This window comes from Taeniopygia guttata, chromosome 10 (genome assembly GCF_048771995.1).
Source record: "Taeniopygia guttata chromosome 10, bTaeGut7.mat, whole genome shotgun sequence".
Lineage (NCBI taxonomy): Eukaryota > Metazoa > Chordata > Aves > Passeriformes > Estrildidae > Taeniopygia > Taeniopygia guttata.
In genome coordinates, this window is record NC_133035.1 from 13,088,357 (window position 1) to 13,106,136 (window position 17,780).

Genomic DNA, 17,780 nt, shown 5'->3' on the forward strand with positions numbered 1-17,780 from the left:
AGAGGCAGGTTTGGGAAGGCCACCTCCCCTGGCTTTCCGACTGCCCCCGCCAGGCCGTGTCCCCGCCGCACCCCGGCCGGGGGTGGGTCCGCACGCCCGGGGGAGGTCGGCTCGGGGCTCCTCATCAGCGTGCCCGAGGCAGGGCTGGTTTTGCCAGGAGTATGTGGGAACCCCTACAGAGAGACACCCTCCCATCGCTGCCCAAAACCTGCTGTGTCATCACGCCCCGAAGCAGAGGCAGCCCCCCAAAAGCGAATGGGGGGTGTGTTCCCTTACCTGAGCGCTAGCCCGGGGGAGCCACGCAGAGCGGGGGTTCTGTGTTCGGCTCGTGTTCTCCTGCCGTGTCCCGCAGCAGAAACTCCCTCCGGCCGGGGCCGGGGTCGGTGCGGGTGAGCCGGGCTGTGCCGGGGGACCCCGCGGCCGGGGAGAGCCGCACACCCCGGGCCGTGTTTATATGTGGAAAGAAGGGTAATTTGAGTGCTTATACCAAGAACCGGGGTTGTTAAGTTTGCAGGCAGACAGCTAAACGGTGCCAAGTGCGGGCAGGGAGGGGGGTGCGGGGGGGGAGGCTGGGGGTGTGTAAGAAATAAAGAGCAATTGTCAGAAGCGAACAAAAGGCGGAGGATGGAAAGGAGCTGGGAATCCCAGGGCAGAGCCCCTCGGCGTGGACTTGAACTTGGGCTTTGACACCGTCTGCCAGGCGGAGAGCGGCTTCGGGCCGGGCGAGGCGGGCTGCGGGGGGAGTGACACCAGCCCCGGCAACGCAGAGAGGGGCATTACCCCCTCCAAACACCCACCTTGGACGCGGCGGGGGAGCACTCTGCTTCAGAATGCGACTGATGCGGGGAATAACCCAGACGGGCTGAGACCCGACGGGCTCAGCGCACCTCCCGGTGCAGAGCGGGGCGGCGGCGGGGGGACCCCGTCGGGGCTGGCCGGGGCCAGACGGTCGGGGGGGCCGCCCGGTTCTCACAGTCTGCGCCCGAGCCTGGATTCTCTGCACGTCCCGGCCGGTCCCCCCTTTGCTACTATTCAGCACTTAATTGAACATTAATGGCAGCTGGGGATGAGGTCATTGGAGCCGGCTTTTCTCACACATTTTTCATGCAAATCCGCTAAACTCTAAACAAATTTGAATAAAACCCCCTTTGTGCAGGCCCTCCATGGTGTTTTTCCACGGGCCGCTCCGCCTGTCTCCGCACACTTCATCCGGGGAGGGGGGAGCGGCGGGGAGATGAGGGGGTGTGGGGGGGGTCTCTGCTCGGGCCTGGAGCGGCAGGCAGACCCAAAGAAGCTGTGTCCTCTTCGACGTTCTCAAGCTCAGATCGCCCCCAGGACGCCCACTGCACCAGCAGGGCCCTGCACTGTGCCATCACCTCCACTTGCAGCCCCCCCACAGCACCAGTTCCCCCAGTAATATCCATTAGCAACACCAGTTCCCCCTGTAACACCTTCACAGCACCAGTCTGCCCCCAGTAGCATCAGTTCTCCTCCAACTCACGCTAATCCCCCACTGCAATACCACCATTAACCCCCCAGCAACCCAGATTCTTCCCAGTACCACCAGTGTCCCCACCCAGCACCCCTTGCTGCACTTGGCAATCACTGCCTCTCTGTAAGGTGGTTTTGGGGTGCTCAGGGCTGCACAGGGTAAGAGCACACAGACCCCCGGCCCCCCTGCTCCGCAGCCCCCGCACAGCCCCCATTAGCATCCCTGCGCCCGGCCCCCTGCCCAGCCTTGAACTTGGCCATGCCGGGCTGCGCTCCTTCTGCCTGCCTGGGCTCGCACAATGCCGGCCTTGACCCATTGTTTGCTTTTTTCGGATTTCAGCTGGGAAAGCGGCCACCTCGCGCAGCCTGCCCCGAGCACGCCGGGAGCGGGGCACAATGGGGAACCCTGCTCTGCAGGCAGAAGGGCTCCAAATCATTTGAGAGACATATTCATTATATTCTTTCACGGGGGTCTGTTTGCATTGGGTTTAGCGGTTACTTCCCAGACGGGGTTCAGACCAAATAAAGATCATTGAGCGGCGAGGGATTCGCTCGGGCTTTCAGGGAAATGTGCCTGATGCGGGGCACGGCGCAGCCCGGCTGCTTGGCTCTCGGCTGCTCCCGCTTCCCTCTTGATTTGCCTGGGTTTATTTTGTGCCCATTGCCTCCTCCATCTCGAGACTGCACCAAATCACACGCTCACTTTTGCAAAAGAGAGAGTTTATTTTCAACAGTGCATGGGGTTGGGAGGATTTGAATGGGAGAGAATACAGGCAGTACATGAACAGAGAGGGTGCAGTACAACAGCAGCAGGGCTGCCTGGCCTGGAAAATCTCCTGGTCCTCTGGGCCCCAAGCACAGTGCCTTCGGGAAGGCTGCACTCCCACAGCTCCACAGACCCAGGGATCAAGAGCGGCAAGGGCTGAGCTCTGCTCCATGAGCAAAGCTGGGGGCCAAAAGCTCCCTCCAAACTTCACACACCTGGTATTTCACCAGGTGAGACAGTGACTGGCTCAGGTCTCTCTGCCTAAGCACTTTGTTCCTGCTCTGGGGTATTGAGGGCACTGTAGGCAACATACAGGAGTGATGTGGGATGATCCCTTGGCTCCCTGTGTTGCCCTGGCTCCCTCCCTATGGCTGCACCGCTGTGTTTCAAAGTCCAGAAATCCACTGTGTTCACGAGACAAAGCTGTCTCCTCTTCGGGGCCCATGGAGAAGCAGGTTGGGACCCTCCTGGAGAAACTCGGAGAAGTCAAATGGCAAGTCCAGGCAGGTGGTAGCCAGCTGGAAGAAGGAACTCACAGGCTTCAAAAGTCCCTTGTCCTCTCACTGGGATCTAGGAAGGAAAGAAAAAAAATGGAGTGGTTATAATCTCTGTCAGAGAAATGGTCCAGTAGCACTTGGCTGAGAACAGACCAACTTGTCCCTGGTGGCAGAGAACTCCAATCCTCTCTCCCTCCCCAGCACACGTTTCTCATGGCTCTGTACCACCTTACCCTCTTCCTTACCAGGAAATCTGGAGTCCCCAAGATGCCAAGCTTCCCCTGCACCCTCCTCAATCCCTACCTCTGCCTGCCCCGCACACCGCCAGCCAGGGGAGGGCTCACGGCTCGTCCTTCCTCCCTAGGCTTTGGGGCATGGGATTACTCTGCATGTCAGAGCCACTAAAGGCACAGCCCTCTGATGTTTTAATCTTCGTGTTAACTTTCCCTGCCCTCAGCGCCCTTGCCTGACTGGAGAAAGTGATACCAAGCCACCGAGCTGGAGCCGAAGCTGTGACGCTCAGCCAAAGTCCCCTTCTCTGCTTTCCCCACGCCTCCCGTGCTTTGCCCCACACACCTCGCACCTTGCAGCACGTTCTCCTCTATTTTTCCTGATTTTTTTTCATCTATTTCCTTTACACTTTATCAGTGTTGAGTGTGTATTCCCTAGCCCCCCAAACCAATCCCATCTTTTTCCTATCTTCCCTTCGCTTTGCCCATAAACTGTTACATTGGAAGGAGTAAAGACTAATATAACAAATCCTTGAGTACACTTGCAAAAGGAACCATCAGCTGGCTAATTTATTCTTTTTATTGCACCAAATTGTAATTTTATAAAATATTGCAAATTTTATAAAATATTTGCAAGCCCATTTTAAGAGATAAATCTTCTGTGTGGCTCTCTAATGAGCCGCCCTGGGAGCAGCCGGCATGTGATCTGCTGTAGGTCGCACCGCGACGTTCCCAGGCTGTGACTGGATGAACCACCGTAACTCTTTGAACTGTGCAAATACTCTACACTCTGGGGTCCAGGCTGCAATTTTCATGGGTATTTTTTCTCTCTCTTAAAAATAGATCTTCTGTAACCCCTTTATTGCAATATTCATAAAGCACTTGATGGAAATCCAAGGAAAATCCCTTCCCTTCTGCAACTTTGAAGTAAGCCTAAAACTTAAGAGAGGCAGAAGCCAAACCCACACCATGTGCTTGGGTTTGGGGAAGGACCGTGGCCTGTGCCTGCCTCTGGGTGCTGAGAGGACAGACCCCATACTGTATGTGGTTAGAGAGACCCAGGCAGCAAAAAGCCAAGGCTCAGCATTTCTTAATCCTATGTGAGATCAGGAGTCATCCCAAACATTCCCCCAAGCCTGGAAAGGATGTTGAAGTTAGGACAGATGAGATCTGAATGATGGTGGGTGCTTTCATGAGCCCAGGACTGGAGGAGGCGGCTGAACCCTTGTTCTCACCAGGGGAAAGGCTTTACCTGGCCGGTAAAATCCCCTGCCCTCTGCAGGGACAGGCTGATCTTGCTTTGGCCTACAGAGAAGCTCCTCTGTAGTGTGGAGAGAGGGTGTGCTTCTTGGGACCTGACATCAACTCAGCCTGGAAATCACCCTCTGCCTGCTTGGGGGGCTTGGAACTTCTGGCACTCAGTAACTGAGGGCAGGAGGGGCTGGACCAACCCAACTGATTCAACATAAACTTCAGGAAACCTCAAATCTCCTGCATGCACTTTCTGGGCAGAGTTCAGCCTTGCACTAAGAATGCCTGAAAAAATAGGGCTTCACCAGGACCCAGTTCCAGCCCCAACACTGCCTTCCCTCCCAAATGTCCTGCACAGAGAAAACATCCCTCTGTGTGTGGATTTTGTGGATTTATTGTCCATCTTTTTTTTTTTTTTTTAAAGCTGAATAAACAATTGAAATTATAGCTCAGCCTCTGCCCCAGCACTTGCTCCTCTGCCTCCTTGTGCCCTTACAAAGCCAGCACTGAGGTTTATATGCTGATAAACTGCCCTGCCACAGCAAGTCTGGGCGGTGGGAAGAGAAAAAAAAAAAACCCTCAAATAATGGTAAATGGATGCAGAACGCTCTGCCTAATCAGATTCCTGTCCCCTATTGAGGCCAGGAAGGAGGGACCCTGCTCCTCCCCTGCCCTCAGCCCAGCCTCCGCTTCACCGGCTCACACGGAGAAACTTTCTGGACAATTTAATCTCGACAGGGTGTTACTTAGAAAAACCTTTTTCACTGTCAATTTTTTTCCCCCCTCCCTTCCACCCCCCCCTCTTTTTTTTTTCTTCCCTCCCAGCCTTGATTGAATTTTGCAAGCCCCTGATATCTTTCTTTTTTGTAGGGATGCACGCTGCTTATGCAAATACCCGCCTTTCATACCAGCCTCCCTGGCTCAAGCCCTCCAACTTGAATGTGACCAAAAGCTGTGCTCTCCCCTGCTAACTCCTTAGCACAATTACACCTCCATTCTGCTCCAGGGGCCCGGGGAGGGGGAAAAAAAAATCATTTTAAACTAATAACACGTGCTGTTTGCTTTGGATAATTACAAGGGAGCTTCGGCTTCTAAGAGCTATGAAATATTCTGTTCAGCAGGGCGGGAGGGAGGCTCTGTGTTCCGCCTACGCCGCGAGTTTTATCTCCTGACGGAGATGCTCCGCGGCCTCTCGAGGCTCCCTCCATCTCCTGCTCATCCTCTGCACCTGGGCAAGCGTTTACATTTCCTACGGAGCAACTTCTCGCTGCTTTGGGCTACAGGAGAGAGGAGAAGGCGCCTGACATTTTCCTTATCTCAAGTTACAATTTCCTGCAAGCATCAAGATAATAAAACATCGGAGATGGGCGAGATGAGCGCAATGAATGCGGCGGCTGAGGCTCCCGCAGCAGCGCGGGAAGGGCCGGGGAGAAAGGACACCCGGGGGATGTGGCTGCTCCGCTGGCTCTCCTTTGCATCGTGGCCCTGACGTTATTGTCCTCCTGCCTTGTCTGCTGGGGAAGTTTATGTGGAGGGCTTTTGCTGGGGCGAGGAGGAGGAGGGGAGTTTTCCCCAAAAGCACCCAGGAATCTGTCAAAAGAGGGACAGAAAAGAGAAGAAGAAGAAGAAGAAGGGAGACAGAGAGTGGGAACGTCAAGGACCCCTGACTAATGAATAGCAAGTTTGCCCTTGAACCTCCCTGGGCTTTGCCATTCCCAGGCTCCAAACAAGGGCTGATGCATGCTTGGGCCCAGCTGCAGGGGGACCGGGCTATGGTTCATCTCAGACACTTTGACAGCCCGGGCCTTTTCCCCACATAGCTCAGACTCGCCTAACTACTCCCCTGGCAACAGCTCAGTGCAGGAACCTGCGCTGAGGCCCTGCCTGCTGCATACAGAAGTACGAGGAGGAGGAGGGGAGCCGCTGGGAGAAATTAGCTAGAGACTGGCTTAACCCATCAAATGCTGGGCAGGCGTTGCCAGCCCCAGCACCCTTTGCTCAGCCCCAGCACCCTCCAGGCACCCCTGGGTGCTCACTGGCCAGTATGTGCAGTGGAGCTGGGAAGGGCAGGGGTGGGTTTAGATGTGCAGAATCGCTGTGCATCACAAATCCCACGACCTGCTGCTTCACCATGACCCAGTGCCTTGGACCTCACGAGTCGGAAGGTTCTCATGGTGCCAGGGATGTGGGAGGGAGCCAAAGTAGCCAGCTGGAAAAGGCCACCAGACACTGAGAGGAAAGGGCATGGCCTCTCCCCGGTGTGGTGGGACAGGGCATCCCTCCATGCCAGCCAAAATGAGGGCAGGGGCTGGATGAGAGGCACAAACTCGCCCTGGATGCTCTTTCTGCATTGCAGATCAAAGGCTGAGGACGAGCTGGCCTTAGGGGTCTGCACTGAATGGCTGGAGAGAACAGGCACAAGCACCCAGCGGCTCTAAAATGCGACCCAGAAACGTTCCCACATCCCAGCCCCATATAAATCAAGGGGGGGGGAAAAAGGGGGAGCTCCATCCCAGCCTCTGTTTTTACAGAGCATCTTTCATGTGCAGCCCCTGAGAGAGGGCTTTGCCGAGCTTGTTAAGGATGGCTCCTGCGCCAGGCAGAGAGGGGGACGCACCATATGGAGAGGAGAAAAAGAAAAGGGGACACTGAAAATGGAAAATTATGCAAAGCAGGAGGAGAGGCACTGGGGGAAAGGGGGGAGGGAGGCAGCAAGGAGGTGGGGGATGGGGAGACAGGAGGCTGGAAGGGAGCCCTGACTTGGGGAACACCATTAGCTGGCACTGGGGCTGCATGAGGAACAGAAGTTTCCTGTGACCAGGTGCAGGGCAGCCCTTTGTACCCTTGGGTGCTGTCACTGGAGGGCAGTTCTCCAGCCTGGCCTTCCCTGAGACAGTCTGGGCTGTGCCAGGGCGATGCCCAGCTGGACTGTGGTGGGTGCATTCTGTTTCTGGAGCTGTGCTGCACTGGGAGACACAGGAAAAATGGGGTCCATGGTGGCCTACTTCAGAGGTGTCCTGAGGACCTCTGTAACTATAGCAATGAGGTTGCAAGCAAACATTATGGTATTTTGGACAAGAGTTTTGCTTGTCATCAATCACAAAACCCAGATTCATGTAAGGAGGTGCCAGAGTATTATAAGAAAAGGCTCTGACCAACAGCAATGATAGCAAGGGCCCAAACTGCCCTTGGGTCTCAGCTGCCCTTGCAGGGAAGGTGGATGCTTGGATGGGTGAAAGGAGAATCCAAATTCAGCAGCCAGAGCTCTTCCCTCCCCCTCAGACCCTGCAGAGTCCCAGTGCTGCAGGGTGAGCTGCAGGCTCAGTGCAGCTCAGGGATGCTGTGCAGGCATTCCAGCCCAGGCTTCTGTTACTGCCCAGCTTGTGCTCAAACTCCAGCATTGGCCTAACGTGGTGTTTGGAAAAATGACTCAGCTCTTCCAACACAGGTGTGGAGCTCCTTTTCCCTATCCTGGAAACACTGGCCACCTTAGGGGAAACACCCCTCTTGTCACTGTGACAGCTTCTTTTTCCTAAAGCCACTCTGTGCACCAAACTTGTGGCACTCTGCTGGCTCGCTGTCATGGGCCATGACCACCTTGCACATCCTCACTGGGCAAGTCTCCTTCTGCAGCCCATCTTCTACCCAGCAAGGAAAGCCACCCACACCCGTGCGTGGTGCTGGCTGCTCTGTGTCTCCTGCTTTGTCCCCTCTGTGCCATTCCCATCTCCCTGTTCAGTGGCTTTTGTTCAGAGCAGCCAGTGTTTTTCCTTCACTCTCCTCAGCATTGCTCGACACCCAGGAACACAAACTGCTCCTGGCTCCCACCTCTCATCGCTCTTGGCCCTGTCACAGCCTTTGATCTCACACCCGTATTACCACACTGCTCCCTTTTCTAGCTCCTTCTGTTAGTTCCATCAGGAAACCTTCCCTTGCTGCATCCCAAATGGATCTCCCCATTAAACCCATCTACTGTGCTTCCCTCCATTTACCACTGGTTAATTTACCATCAGCCCTATGCCCCTAAACCCTCATTTCAGGCAGGTGTGGGGAAGGTACTTTTGAAGCCAGTGCACCAGAGGGGCTGGTGCAGAGACAGACGTGGGGCTGTGCCTGCAGAGACAGGCACACTTACCCTGGCACACACGTGTTCCTGCCTGCACATGCCAACACCTACATGTTCCTGCCCACGTTCCCGCTGCCACATCCAAGGCTGGGAGATTTCAAGGGGAGCTCTTGGTCTCCAATGGGGCACAGGCATTATCTGCACAGCACGGCTGCAGGTTGGGATTTGGGATGTTCGGTTTTACAGCCACTAGACTAAAAAGATACCCTACCCATTTAGTTTCTTCAAGAACCATGCCCTGGAGTAAGGCTACATGTGTTGGTCAGATCCTTAGTAAAACCCTGGAATAAGCTGTAGGCACTGAAGAGGATTCATCTAAGCAGCATACAGAGAAAAACAGCAAAAAATAAAGTTCACGGGGGCACACGAAAAACAGAGCTTCCACCCACAGAGCAGCTGTGTGGGGCTCCAGAGACAGGCAGGCAACGTGGGAGATGTTTCAGATCTTGCTCTCACAATTATACATTTGCAACCCCTTCCCTTCTTCAACCGCTGGAGGTACGCTGAGCTACCTGCCCTGCAGAGACACATTTCAGTCTTCAGGCACAGGACTTTGTCCTGGGCTGCTTTAAGGCTGGCTGGCCCTTGTGGCAGCATGTTGCAAAAAGGAGATGTGCCTTCGTGGGAGAGGACAAAGACGGATGTACTCTATCCCTTGGCGTTCCGACAGAAGCAAGGAACTGCCCCTCGTGAACAAACCCAGGCAGAGGGGCAGTTTGGTGTTCTCACTGCAAATACCCACCCACCAGGAATGGGTGGCATGGGGAGAGCAGATGGGATTCAGGGTGTCCTTTGGATCAGGCTGGCCTCAGCTGCAGTGCTGGAAGCTGAACCGTTTCCAGGGAGGATATGGCAAGAACAGTGAGTCCTGCCCAAGTGACGGTCCAAAGCGCTGGCACTTCGTCCTGATTCAACCTCGCCCCAGATTCCCGCCCTTGGCTCGCTTCCAGGTTTCTTTCTCCTTGACCCATCTCCATCAAAAGAAGTGCTGTTACGAGTCTCTGCTCTGAGTTTCTAGTCTACAAATAGAAGCCAAGCAGCACCTGCTCCAGAGCTGAACATTTCCACTAAACCCTATTTTGATGCCTGTCCCGGCCGAAGAAGTCTTTTGGGACCGTGTCACTTGTATGAGATGTTAAATATTTCAACCTCCAGCAGTACAAGACACTGATACAATCCTGAACTACACAATTGCTATATGTCCCTGCTACTTCCACCTTGGCTGCAGAGATGCCCCACAAGGGCTCATCTCCAGCAAATATTTCTCTGAACGGGGACAGGGAGTTGGTTGCCTTGAGTGCTGGGGCCGATATGTTTATTGGGCAGCAAAGCTGGCCCTGCCATCTCTCCCAGGGAAGCTGTGCCATGGGAGCTGCTAAAACAGCATTTCATTTCCAAACAGGGCCCCAGAGACCTCTTGTGTGAAGGATTCAACAGAGCGAGGCGGGGTAGAGCAGAACAAGGAGACACAACCCCAGGCTAAAAACAAGGCAGACCCCAGGTTTGATGGACCTTACTGCTCTGCACCAGGGTTCAGGCTAGCCTGTCCCCTTGAATCAGTGCCAATCTCTCCTGGACCACCACTGATGGGGAAATGGCAAATTGGGATTTTTTTCACCTCCTTCTTCCCCCATTTTCCCTCCCCTAACTCCTTTTCCGCATCATAAGCAAAGTCCTAATAAAGCTCCCATCCCCACTGCCAGCCCTGCACCATGCTCCCAGCAGAAAAGAGATGCAAAGCCACGCTTGGAATCTGATTCCCCGGCTTTAAACGCTGCTCTGCCAGCAAAGTGCGACTTGAAAGCTCCCCTGTCACAGTTACAAAGCTCCGAACAGCCCTTCCTCGGATAATCACGCTTATCTCCAGATTAAGAAAGAGAGACCTGCAGCTGAGGCTGGTCACATGGGCTGGGATGTGGGCAAATCTCTTTTAAACAATCCCCATATAGCTGTGACCTCCACCGCAGCCCAAATACACCGTCCCTCGGTCCCACTCGAAAACCAGCTCTGGAGACATGACAGAGCATGTGAGAGGAGACTGGGCCGGGGATGGCGGGGGAGAGGGAAACCACGGGGGAGGAGTGAGAAAGCAACGGAGGAGAGGAGGAGAGGAGGGTGAGAAAGACGGAAGAAGAAATAAGTAAAGGGAGGATGTGGGAGAGGAATAGGATGTGGTGGAGAGGGAGGAAAAGTGCGTGAATGGAGGGGGAGGATGATGAAGGACAGGGAGGTCTCTGCTACTCTTCCTGTTGGGGATTAGTTGTCCCCGCACTGTCCTCAGTTTAACTCTTCCCACTCTGTCCCCGACTGGCAGCCTAGCCTGATTACGTGACTCCAGCTGTGCCAAGCAGCCTTGGCAGGGAGAGCACGTTACCTACTTTGCTGCCACGGATTCATTAAGAGGCTTTGCTTGTGTGGGAATAGTCATCCCAACGGGGAAAGGGAAAAAAACCCCTTCTGCAGATCAACCTGGCGAGGAGCTCTGACAAAGCGGTTTCTACAGCCCTGCCCAGAGTTTGGGAGCCAAATAGAGATAGGGATGTGCACACAGGAGAGGAAGGCACAGGGGTGGGAGGTCAGCTGGAAGGGGTTCTTAGCATGGCCACTGCTCAGAGACGGGGTACCAGACGGGGAAGGAACTGCAAGCCCTTTGCAGGATGCTGGTGCCTGGCTCTTCTTTGTGATTAAAGGCACCTTGCATCTGGGTCAGGCTTGGATGACACATTCACCCTCTGCGTAAATGAAAGGTCTGAGCAACCGCAGAGAGACTTTTTCCAACAGCAGGTTCCCCTCTTACATCCATGTGGGATTAACACAATTACTTTGCAATGGAGGAGCCCAAACATCTCTGAAACAGGCACAGAGTGCTGGGGCTGCACCTCTCTGAGGAAGCCCACTTTCTGCTGGCACTGATTGGGGTTTCCAGCCACGGCCACCGGCTGCAGCCCGCCGGAGGGACGGCAGTGCTGCCTCTCCAGCTGCTCATTATTCACCCTGCGCAATTAGGCACCGCTGATAAGTCACATGAAATTGCCTTTGTTCTCCAACTGGAAGACCTGCATTTCATGGGAATCCCTTTTTTCCTGCACATTACTGATGAGCTGCCCACTGTCCCTACTGCTGGAGTGGCAGTGAGGATTTTGGGGCACTCTTTGGGCTGGCCCCCATAGACATCCTGTGCAGATCGATGTGGAGGTGTAGCCTCGCCCTGCCTGTGTTCCCGGACTTCTCTGAGCATAAAGGAGAGCTGCTCCTCCTGCAGCTCACCAGGGACTTGTCAGCCCTCCTCCAGGCAGGTGGCTTTGTTGCTTCCTGGCTACTCTACCATCTCTCCATGTCGCTTCCCAGCTTCCCTCCCAGTAGCAGAGGAAAACCCAGCAGAGCTGCAAAGTCAGCAGGGAAGAGGTGTCAGCCCTACCCAACCCAAACCCCCAACAAGCCACCTTACCTTGTTCATGACCTTCCCCTTCCTCCCCAATCAGCCATCAGGAGTAAACCCCGTGCTCTGCTGCTCAGACCAAGCATCTCCCACCCAGGGCCCCTGCAGGGCCAGCCCTGTTCCATCGTGTACCAGCTCCTGCTCTTCATTCCTTCACTGTACCAGAACCCAAGTATGGAAGGGAAGGCAAAGCAAACTGGAGCCAGCATGAAGCTGGATGCTACCAAGCACCACAGGAGGCAAGCTGTGCTCCAGTAAACTTCCCAAAATGACCTCTGCTTCAGAGCAGCCTTGTGCCATGTAAGACCTCACTCTGTCAGCATCTGGCAGCTGCTCAGATGGGACCACAGGGAGAAAAGATATCTTGGCCCATTCAAGAGTTTCTGCCCATTCTGCTCAAGAAATGTATGTGGGCTCCTAAGTCTTGTTGATTTAAGGGAAAGGATGCAAAATTAATTTAGACAGGAAATTAATTAGATGTGAACTGATGTTTACATCCCTACACCTACAATGAATTCTTGTGTGAACCTACAGAATGCAGATGGATGGATGGATGAATGATAACAGCAGTCTAGGAATGACATTATGTGCTGGTCCATACGCTGGGGATGTAGAAAGACTTTTCTCTGCATTGCTAATTAATAACTCTATCCTGAGCAAATGTTGATAAATCCTTTATAGAGCATGTTATCTCTGTCTCTCCAACTCCTGTTCTGCATTTCTATTTGCCTGTTTCCACTGCTCCACCCCTGGCACCCACACGCTTCACTTCCCTCCCATATTTTGTAACTGGTAGCAGATTTGACTCCCTTTCTGGAGAAAGAGGCGGAGGTTTTGTTACTGGGGCTTTGTGTGAGTGATTGCATGTGTATGTGTGTATACAAAGATGGATACAAATCCATTGGAAATAAACACCTTTTAAGGGACTTGAGAGAAAGACACACAGGGCAGAGGAGAAGAAAGAGCCTACAGACCCTCAGCCAGACAATCAGCCAAGATGAAGAGAAAGACCCAGTGAACCAAAAAAAGCCTCAGTTCTCTTTTAAACTCTCCATGATTTGCAACGAAAGCAGCAGATCCCATCGCTGGGAAGCCGAGCTCTGGCGATGTAACCCTCACCCCTTCTCCCAGCCCCGCACAGCTCAATTACCCCGGGCTGCCAGGCTGCACTGAGCACACCCCCACCACCCCGCATCTCCCCCGCCGCCGAGACAGCTTTCACCAATGGAAGGAGTACAAATATATTCATTGGCACCTTATCAGACATGCATGCAAAACTAATTAACATGGGGAGACATGCAAGCTGCCACCCAGCCACAAATACACACCCACGAGCATGCACACACACACGCACGCATGCACAAGGCAACCCTTGTCTAGGGGGGACATTCAAAAGGCTTTGTCACTAATTTAGGCATCTGTCTCAGTCTGGTCTGGTCCTCCTGGCTAGGCTGGAGTTGTGGTTTTTTTCCCACTCTGTTTGACAATGCTGGGAACATGCCCGGAGACCCCTCATTCAAATCACCCCTTGACAATGGTCTCATTGTGTGAGCATATAGAAAAGGGAAAGGATGGGGGAGAAGATGTGAAAGGGGGGTAAGGAATTAAAATGTGAACCCAAGGAAGTGTTTACTAACACAAGCCTCGCAGCTGCCCCGTCTCTCCTCCACCCCCTTCTTCCGCCCCCGGCCGTTCCAATGGCCCAGCTTGTCCCCAGTTCGAAGCTGGCAGCAGGATGTCGGGACAGTGGAGTGGGAGCAGGGATGCACAGAGGTGCACAGAGAGCAGGCAGACTGAAGCGATGAAGCCTCAGGGCATTCAAGTCTTTGGCATCAGGGGGGCAGGTACAGGTTAGAGAAGAGAAGATAGAGCCAGAGATGCCTTGGAGAGGATTAGGGACTTAAAATGTCCTGGGAAGGACATCTTCATGGAGGAGCAAGAGATTTATTGGTATAACCACTCCAAGGCTTTTTCCGGCAGGAACAAAAAGTGCTTAAACCTGGCCTGGTGGATTTAGAGCGAGTGAGCAGCCTCGCTGCACGGTTTGGATGCTCTCTTTGGTGCTGCAGCCAGACACGCTACAGCACAAGAAGAAAGTGGGGGAGCAGCAGGGTGTTGGAGCTGGGGGCTCAGAGGGTGGACCAGACTCCCTTCAGGACCCCACTCTCTGCCTATTGCTAGTTATTAAATACCAGGAGAGAAAAAAAAAATAGGGAAAAATGCCCCAATGCCCTGAGCACCCCCAGGCACGCCTGGGGAAGGAAATAGTGAAGGTGCAGATGGGGGGTGCTCGCCCCCAGCCCCACCGCGCTTGACTGGCCTTAGCAGGCTCCGTTCAGCTGGAAATGCCCAAGAGCCAGCAGAGCAAAGGGAACGGGAGCTGGGGAGGGGGAGAAGATGATGACAGCGTTTTCCATATATGCAAATGCATCCACACAAGATACCCAGAGGGAGACAAAACAAAGAGACCTCCAAGAGGCTGGCTGAGACCCGCACAAAGCCAGATACCTCCGCACACCTACGGTGTTCGCACGTGAGGACCTGTGCAATGCAAGATGCAATGCTGCCCAGAGGTTCCCCCCAATCTGAGCAGATATCAGCCCAAAGAAAGCCTGGTGGAGGAGCCCAGTGAAAGCTGCAAAGACAAATGCCACAATCCCACATCCTCCTACACAAACAGGTGCACCTTAGGAGTACAAAACTATTCCTGTCCTTTAGCTTAGTCAGAGAAGAGAAAAGCTGTGATGCAAACCCACATGAGCCCTGCCTTGGTGGGCAGAGGTGGCTCTGCTCCTCCGACATTGCTCCTGCAGTCAGATCCACCCCCTTTGTGTGATTTCCATAAGAGGAAAGCTTGGAAATTCCTGGACATTACTAAGCAAGGCCAGGCAAAATGTCACACAGAAACCTAAGAATGTACATGAGGCAAAACCGAAAGTCACCTGTGCAAACATTTCTGCTTAAAAAGGAGAAACTACTGCAAGGTAAGCAGATCTGTGCTTTTTATCCAAACAAGTGGTTGTGAGCAGTTTTATTGCCACATTCCCGTGCACCAATACACAGGGATAAGTACTCGACACACAGTGACACGCAGGGACTCGGGGACAGAGCTGTTGTTTTAATAGGGCAATGAAGACAGCAAATGAAATAAAACCCTACAGAGATCAGCTTGCAGAACTCAAGGCTGAGAAAATCTATTTGATGGTAAAAGGAAACAAGGACACTCATGATTCTGCTCTCATTTCCATGCTGTAAATTTGGGCAGCTTTTACTGAATGCAATTAAATCCTCACTTAGGATTTAATCTGGTGAAGCTGAGGGCAGACCTTGCTACAAAGACCCACCTCTGAGCTCTTCCCCTCAACTTGCTCTGCAGAGGCCAGCAGGAGTTGTGAGAAAACTGAGTGAAAAAGCAAGGGAATTCATAGATCCCTGCCAGTGTGGCCATTTCAAAGCCCCATTCAGCTCTGTCTTGCCTGTTCTTTCCTTCCCCAGTGATTTGCTGCTTTGCTCATGGAGCTTTGGCTTCAGGGAACAGTCAGTACCAGCGTGGCAAGCACTGAGACTCAATGGTATTTGGGCATCTCCTTCTCTTTGCCTCTAATGGGAACTGAAAGCCTCAGCAAAGCCCCAACACATCCATTCCCTGCCTCTCATGGCTGATCCTTCCTTTCCAAAACCATTAGAGTCCCAGTGGGGATCTCATGCAAGACTCTTGCAAGAAACCCTGCAAGACCCTCCGTTATTAACACCTCTTTGACTATTCTTTACATTTCCCTTTATTTCAAGACAGGGCATTTCAAAGTCTTTTGCCCAACAGCACAGTTTAACACACTGAGTTTCCCAAGCAACAAGTAATAGAACTCCTCACCTACTTGTACCACACAGGTAAAGTCACCTCAGGGCTGTGATCTTAAATCCATACATGCTTTTCCCCATGGACTTTGAGATCTGTAAATCTCAACATTTCATTAAACAGATCACTCAGAACAGATTGCCTCACAACATAACTTCTCGGCTGGCCACTACCCACGAGCAGATGATTTTACATGACATTTATTCATGCAAATTGCCGAGGCTGTAGTCTAGTTACCCAGCAAGAGCATAAAAAAATTACGTTTTAGATGCATAAATGCTGGCACCATGAGAGAAGACACGATGAGACTGGAAACACATGCCTGGGTTTCACATAGAGTGCAACAAAACTTAGAGGGAGTCATCATCAGGTGGGGGTTTATCAGGAATAACCCCCCCAAAATTATCCAGGGGAGGCAGAGAAAGGCATGTGCAAGGCTGCAAGGGCTACAGAGAAATGAACTTATCCTGCTGCATGTGCAGGAACCTGCCATGGGGAGAGCACACGCAACATTTTACGTCACTCACAAAGCCTACTCTGTCCAATAAAGTGGGGAAGTAAAACAAAGCATGAAATCCAGGCATAAATTAGCATCCCTCTAGCCTAGCTTTATTTGTGCTGCTGCTGCTGTGGATTAGCATCTAGCTGGCTGACAGGCTGATAGGCAGACAGAAACAGGGAGAAATAAAAAAAAAAATTAAAAAAAATCAGTGGGTGTCTTTTTTTTCTCTATGGTTTCTGGGATGTCTACCTTCAAAGTGCAGGCAGTGTTCATCCCTTTAGGACCTGAATTTTTCCATCTTCCTGTGAGAGCAATAGGCTCCGTAGGAAAGCAAATTCCCCTGAGATATTTGTGCCTGCACCCTGTGGAGCCGGCACCCGTCATCTAACGCAAGCCCAGTGTGAACCCTCAGCCAGCATCCCCCTGGCATCCACAGCTCCACTGCAGAGAGCCCCAGAGCCCTGGGAGCAGCTAGGGTGTGGGGCTGGGAGACCTTGAGGATAGCACCTTGCCACAGGCACACACAGGGAGCCTCGGGATTAGCTCTGGATCATGTTCACCATCGCCTGGGGCAGCTGCTTCCTTCACTGCTTGCAGCCACGGCTGGGTTTGGTACCTGATCCCAGATGACAAGAGCGGGATCTCACGCCGGCATCTCCTCTCAGTTTGTGTCAGAAATGTGTCACTGCCTGCTCCTCGGGCAGGAGGACCTGCAGAGAGCTTCCACCGGGCTGACACACAGCCTCCCGCTCCTCAGGGCTGCATGGCAAAGTGAGTGGTCGTCACCAGAGACATCCCTCCGCTCAGGGCTTGGTGGCCTCGTGCCCACCCGCCCTTTCCAAGCACAGCCACGAAAACATAGCACTAAAGAGGTGCCAGTCTTGACAGCCACCACTCCAGTCCTTCCCAAACCAGCCCTGGCAAGGGAGCCTTTCTGCCCTAGCAACTTCAGGCAGCAGAGAGGAGCTGGGAAGCTCCTCAGTGTGGCACTTGTGCACAAATTGGGTGAACAACAGCACTAAATTTGACTGTGGTAAAAGCAAACTGCAAAGCCCATTTCCACCCTCCCTGAGACATTCAGAGTTTGACCGGGCTTTCAGATCACAGGAGATTTTTAGTCCTTGCCCGTCTTTTAAGGAGCCAAACACAGAGCTCAGTTTTTAGGCTATGGAAATCAAATTTTCAGCCACTTTTCAAAGGTGGCCTAGAAAACACAGACTAATTCTGCACAGCCATAAAGCAAGTCCCTCAGGAATACAGCATGCAGTTCAGACACACCCATGTCCCTCTGCCTGCCACCATGACTCTCACTGAGTGGGTCTGATCAAGGGATGCAGGTGTGAAAATTCCCCAAGATGCAGAGAATCCCTCCTTGGCAGAGCCCTTGCAGCTCTCAGCTCCTCAATCTAAGTGCGCTGGCCCTGCTGATCACTGGTGCCACAATCCCAGTAGATTGGCACTGCCTTTGGAGCATGGAACAGGCAAAGCCTTTCTTGCAGCAGGCATCTGTGGCCAGTTTTGCTTGCTCCATGCCCAAATGGGTCAACACAGACAGATTTTCCCCGAAGGAGGAAGAAGGGCACTCTGCAGAGCTTCAAGCCAGCTGCAGCTGGAAATAGCCC

At 53.1% G+C, this 17,780-nt stretch overlaps 1 protein-coding gene across 1 annotated transcript in view; it reads right to left on the reverse strand.

The window, feature by feature from the left end:
• Window positions 1-2,194: 2,194 nt before the first annotated feature.
• The window catches only part of LOC116808807 (uncharacterized), a 41,032-nt gene continuing 25,446 nt past the window's right edge, over window positions 2,195-17,780 (reverse strand). The window contains exon 5 of the mRNA XM_072934056.1: window positions 2,195-2,827. The gene's annotated coding sequence lies outside the window, so the exon portion shown is untranslated. The remainder of the gene's footprint in view (window positions 2,828-17,780) is intronic.